The following is a 6,190-nucleotide window of genomic DNA, read 5'->3' as shown; positions in this document are numbered from 1 at the left end:
TTCATCACATACTTCGTTCCTCCTGGTCCTATTCAGCTCTCAGGCATCCGTTCTAACCATCGAGTGTTAAATTGAGTTGATCAGGCTCAACTAACATCAACAAGTAAAACATTTACCTGGAACCCAATGGCCCCACTACCTTAGTTGTAATTTAATGACCCAAGGCACGGTCTGAATCGACCTGCTCCGATACCAAATGTAACACCCATACCAGACGTATCTAGAAAGTCTAGCACGTGCGTTAAGCTTAGTACCGGATACATTAAAATATACAACAATAAAATTTTCAAATGAATGTTACTACAACAACATGCGTTCGTACAAAGATATACAACTCATCTTTTCTAAAGTATAATAAATTGCATCCTTGAAATCCATCACATCATGCTGCGGGTACGAACGAACACTTGTTGGAACATCCATTCGGCTACTAGCTTGCCATCCAACCTGTTTATCTTAAACAAAATAGGATTGGGATGAGACATAATGTCTCAGTGAGTTCCACCTAATCCTAGGCTTTAGGCAACCATGGAGGAAAACCTACGGTCACCACGTGTCTATTTTACAACCTGACGGTTGATTATACGTGTGTGGGGACTTGCATGCTTAGACGGTTGTGCATACTAGGACCGTCATAATTCATTTTACTTGTTATAGGCCTACTATATTCTTGTGTGTCATGGCGGTCAAGGGAACCTAAGACCACTATGCCAAGATACGGTAAACGCATCGAGGTCTTCATGTAACATGTTCATGACACAATCCTAAGCCGGACGATTAGGGAAACCTAAGAACGTCATCGGCATCACATTCTTTACTTAGCTTCTACTTGCACATAACATATTCATACATGAGTTCATTCGTGATCATAATCATATCATAATCGCATCTAAGTTCATTAATCATAATGTTAGCGTTGAACAAACAATATTATCTTGATTCATTTTACGGAAAGTCCCGGGTGGAGTAACCCTGAGATCAATCCCATACATGACCGATGTACGTACATCGGACTCCCTCGGTGTCGTGCGGGTCCCTTGCGGCTTGAACCGTTCCCCTTAGGTCGAGAACCTCTCGTATCCCCCTGGCGTGGATAACAAGAGACATGAGCACCTACGTCTTGTTAATTTCAGTGACATGCGGGTCCCTTACGGCTTGAATCGTTCCCCTTAGATCGAGAACCTCTTGTATCCCCCTGATGTGGATAACAAGAGACATGCCACCTACTTATTGGTCATGGTCTTGTCGTATACAGAAGTTAAACATGTGCATACTTGATTGTTTACCTCGGAACCTTAATTGAACCGATTAGTGGTAAACTCTTACTTGTTCTAGCTTATACGTTCTTATTCTTAGTGGAGAGATTGACTAATCAATCCATGGCTTAATGTGCTAACTAAAAATACATGATCATATGCGAAGAGATTACACTTCACGTCTTAACATTCTAGGGATACTTGCTAAACATGCTAGTTCTCGACAACTAGTCGAGGCTCTAGTTCATTCCCTTACTGAAAGATTATCTTGCTACCCAAATCAAACATCATACTCTCGCTTACCATGCTTTACCATATTTGCCAAATACTTGTTCCATTTATAAGGAAGTCTCCTTTTAAAACTTTAACAATTAGGATCTTGGTTTGAGGGGTTTATTTCTCTTAAAAAGACTGCACAAGAAAAACCGTTCGCGAAACACCAAAACGACCTGAGGCGAACAAAACAATGGGTTCCCCCACTGTGTTGCTCGCCTAGGCGAGTAAAATTAATGGGGAGGCGAGCTCTTACTCGCCATGGCGAGTTGGGGGCGAGCAGGACACCCTGTTCGACCTTCTAGCTCGCCTTGCGAGCAGTTTACTCGCCGTGGCGAGCTGTGACAGTCCAGCCACTTCAAAATTGATATTTTTGACTTAAAAACCTCAAACCAAGCATCTCCAAGTGCTATATGACCCTTAGGATCATTAGAAACCTATAAAAACAGTCATGGAACAAGTACATACAAGTATAGCAAGCATGGCAAGAAAAAGGGCAACTAAACATATACTTAAAACCCTAGAAATTATCATATGATTCATGTTAATTAACAAGGCTTAAACATAATCCCAAAGGGAGGGAAACTAACTAAGGAACTCACCTAACCAAGACATAAACTTGATTCCCAAGCTTCCAAGCTCAAGCAACAAAACCCCAACTTGTTTCTCTTGCAAACCTAGCTTATGCCACTCAATCTTGATGTTCTCTTGAACTCTAAGACACCATGATCTTTACTTGTTCATCAATCTTCAATTTTGATCCCAAATCAAACTTTCCTCTTCAAAACCCTAGCTCTTGATTCCAATATAACCTCTAGGTTATTTCTTGCTTAACTCTCCTATTCCATGCAACAATAACCAACATAAGCTCCCAATCATCAATCAAGAGCTTTTGCCTCTTGATCAATCCAAACCCTAACTTCTTAGATCCATCCATGAGAAGAGAAATAAAGGAATCTAACAAAAATCCAAGCTTTTAGAAGTTTAAGAATCAAGAGGAGACAAGATGAATTTACTTGCCATGGAAAGAAGAAAATTTGGAAGATTTGGTGGTAAGAGAGAGATGGGGCGTGAGGAAGAAGAGAGAATAACGAGAAAAGTTTTGCCAAGCTTAGAGAGAGAAAGAGAATTGAAGAATGAGATATTTTGGGTACAAACACAATTAAATATCCAATAGACGCGCAATTACCAAATTGCCCTTGCCTTAAACGTGTTGTAAGCAACACTGATACTTTATCCGTATTTGCTGACATAGCGTAATAAATATTATCCATACTTACTTTCCTTAAATTTAATCCTCTGGCACGATCGACTGGTAATATTCCGATACTGACAAGCGGGATATTACAGGTTTTATGTCCCCCAGTTTTTATGTAACCCCCCCCCCCCCCCCCACCCCCCCTTGTTTTTTTTTTTAATAATAGATATGAGCATTTGGCAAAAGATTAGTGTAGGGTACCAATTTAGTTGGACACTATTCTTTTTATGTTTTTTGCTCTTGGCTTATCGAGAAAAAACTTAATGACTTTGATGTAGCTAACATTAAAGATCCTGATGCATGAATCTTCCAAACACTTTAATAGTCATATTTGTAGCCTTTGTCACATTCGTAAACATGTCGCTGCTATATTCTATGTACCTGGATGCTGTGAATATGTTTTAAATTCATATTTTTTTTGGTTTTAATGATTTTTTTTATGTGTAACCCTCCGATTCACAGGAAGAAGAGACATCAATAATATGAGTTCAGCCGAGAGATAAGTAAAATCTGACTAATAATTGAGCTCAGTTTTAATGATTTTGAATATGTATATGAATTTACCTATGAAACGATGCATGGAACGTAGCCATTATAAAGAAGTTCCACGAGTTATAAAACTGAGACTTTTTAAGTTTAGTCATTACTTAATTTTGATAGTTCTCTTTTTCTCTGCAAAAAAATATGCACTCGGTATTAGTCTCTGCTCAATTCAAATTTGTTTAATTTATTTTTAAAGTCTAAAGTTTTTGAACATTTTTTTGTACACGTGTTAAGAAAATTACTAACACTTCATCCGGAAAAAATTATCGCAAAATATGAGTTTTATGTCCAAATTTTATTACTTTTATCTTTAACTTTTGTATTTTTAAAAAATTCATATTTAATTCGTTTCATATTAAAAAAATTTAAATTTTAGTACATGAACATCTCATAGTGTTCTAAACTTGTCTGAAAAAAATCATTCAAAAATTTAAGAATTTAAGGATAATTAACCAAACTTTGTTTTAGCAGGGACTAAAATTAGATGTAATTTTTTTTTTTGTAGGGACTAAAAAGCTATTAAAATTAAGTAAGGACTAAACTTAGAAGTTCCCAATTTTATAGGGATCAAAAACATATTTAACCCTAAAAACTATAACAAACCTTGTAGGCTCTTTCGTTACGGATTAGAATAAAAAATATTTTGACATTCAATAATTTAGAGATTCTTTTAGAGATTTTATAAATAAATCAGATGTTGTATTTTTGCTAAAAAATATTAGGATAAAATTGTATTTTTGTTAGTTATTAACTTTCATATACGGTGCTATATTCTATTAACCTGGATGTTGTAAATAAGTTTGTAAATTCATCTATTTTGGTTTTACTGATTTTGTTTGTGCAACTGTTGAATTCACAGGAAAAAGAGACATTGATAATTTGAATTCGACCGAGAGATAAGTAAAATCTGATCAATGATTGAATTTGGTTTTAATGATTTTGAATTTGTGTAGTTAGATGTATTCGATTGAATGTAGTTTTTATAGTTTTTTTTTTGACAAGGTTGTTTTTTTAGTTAAGAAGGTAAAAATAATGTCATTATTCACAAGCATTGCCTTTTCAGTTATAAGACACGAGCCTTGCCTTTTCGGTTATAAGACGAAAACACGTCGAAAAGAGATTATATAAAGCAATTTTAATTGTGCAGGAAATGAATATTTATTTTTGATGAAAGGGAATGAAACAATTTTAATTTCATGAGAGAGCTATAGTGTCAGTTAGTGTATGGACCTCTCTATAAATTGTTAAATATAGTTATTTCACTTTTCCTAACAATTAACGTAGGGAGCTATCGTGCCAGCTAGTATATGCACCTTTCTATAAATTGTTGCATGTAACAATGAACTAATGCAACACTAAGCTAAGTTCATAACAAATAATTAATTTTAGCCTATTCTTTCTTTTGATCAAACAATGACTTATGTTAAGCTTGCTACTTTGGCTGTCTTCATGCTCACCATATTCTGTATGTATAAATTTTTAACATTGTGTTCATCTTTCTCACCGATATATTTATATGTTAGGAACTCGAAAATTATTCTTAATCAATGAAAAATTATTATACTACATGCTCAATTTAATACAAAACTTTCCTAAATATATACGCTATATGCATAGATGTGAGTTGGTTCCAACTTTAACTTCCTTTGCCATTTGCAGTAATCGTCCAGACGAAGAACATTGAAGCAGGGGTTTTAGGGCAATGTCCATCCCAAGGTAGGCGTTGTTCATGGTTGAATTCATGCGGCGACAAATGGTGTATTTGTGCCATTGTTCATAGTGGAATCCATGACTGGCGTTTTAGTGGTGTAGGTATATGCATATCAGGGGCGGATCTAGGATTAAATTATTAGTGGGGCTAATTATTAGGGGGTATATGTCTAAAAAAAAAAAACCATGCATGTTATCATGCATCTACTTTAAATAAAGCAACCTTTGTTTCAAATTGATCAATTGTATTTCTTCGATATGTACTCGTTCTTTTAATTTTGCACGTTATGAGATGTTTGCTGTTTTAATTCTTCCAATGTTTAAATTTTATTTTTATATGGAACGAAACATAAAAACCATTTGTGTAACAAATCATGATAGAGGCCGGCCGTATAAGGGTAAATACTATTGATATAAAATTTTAAGAGAAATAGAAGAACGAACAATTAGTGTCAACTCATATTCCCTTTGTCTTAACATATAAGCAAAAATAAGACAATTTAAGATGATGGATTTGATACAAATTTTTAACTAAATATATTAACTTTTGTTGATCAATTTTTGCTTATATTTTAAGACGGAGAGAATCTTTTGGAATATAATATAAATTCTAAAAAATCCTTTTCAAAACAATATATATGAGGATGTATCAAATAAGATGACTTTTAAAATGAGAGGATGAGAGGAGACAATATTGACCTTTGGATCAAAATAATAAATCAAGATTAAACTTTGCAATTAAAAGATCACGTGATCCCTTCTCAGTTCTCACACACTTCTCTCTCTTCCTCTAAGAGCTTCACCGTCATCGTCTCTCTCTCTCTCTCTCTTGTATGAATCAGCGTTCAGATTCAGGTTTAATGGCCACCCCTTCCTAAAAATAAACAGACTCCATATTGAATTCCAGATTCCCAGTAATTGTAATTGACTCCCTTCTTCTTCTTCCCTTTCTCACCAAAAGTTTTGACTTTATTTTCTGAATCTGATTTGGAATCACTGATTGAAAATCTTTAATGTGCATCACAACACGATATCTTTTCTTCATTGAAACAAACCATGGGTCCTTGTTTTTTTGAAACAAACCATGGGTCCTTGTTTTGGAATTGGCTAAATTAGTTTTTGTATATTCTTTTTTTAACTTTTTATGACT

The 6,190-nt window shown here is 34.7% G+C and overlaps 2 long non-coding RNA genes across 2 annotated transcripts; one reads left to right on the top strand and one right to left on the bottom strand.

The window, feature by feature from the left end:
* Positions 1-247: 247 nt before the first annotated feature.
* LOC146937264 (uncharacterized) lies at positions 248-2,836 on the bottom strand. The gene is made up of 2 exons (XR_015033260.1): positions 2,132-2,836; positions 248-455 (listed from the first exon to the last, which is right to left on the bottom strand). It is a non-coding gene; the product is annotated as an uncharacterized LOC146937264 (long non-coding RNA).
* Positions 2,837-4,653: 1,817 nt separating this feature from the next.
* Positions 4,654-5,348, top strand: LOC146937263 (uncharacterized). The gene is made up of 2 exons (XR_015030887.1): positions 4,654-4,795; positions 4,990-5,348. It is a non-coding gene; the product is annotated as an uncharacterized LOC146937263 (long non-coding RNA).
* Positions 5,349-6,190: the final 842 nt, after the last annotated feature.

Source organism: Medicago sativa, chromosome 3 (assembly GCF_051527215.1).
Source record: "Medicago sativa cultivar Bolivia chromosome 3, Bolivia_mono, whole genome shotgun sequence".
Lineage (NCBI taxonomy): Eukaryota > Viridiplantae > Streptophyta > Magnoliopsida > Fabales > Fabaceae > Medicago > Medicago sativa.
Note: the sequence above shows the minus strand (reverse complement) of the source record. Positions and strands in the feature narration are given on the sequence as shown.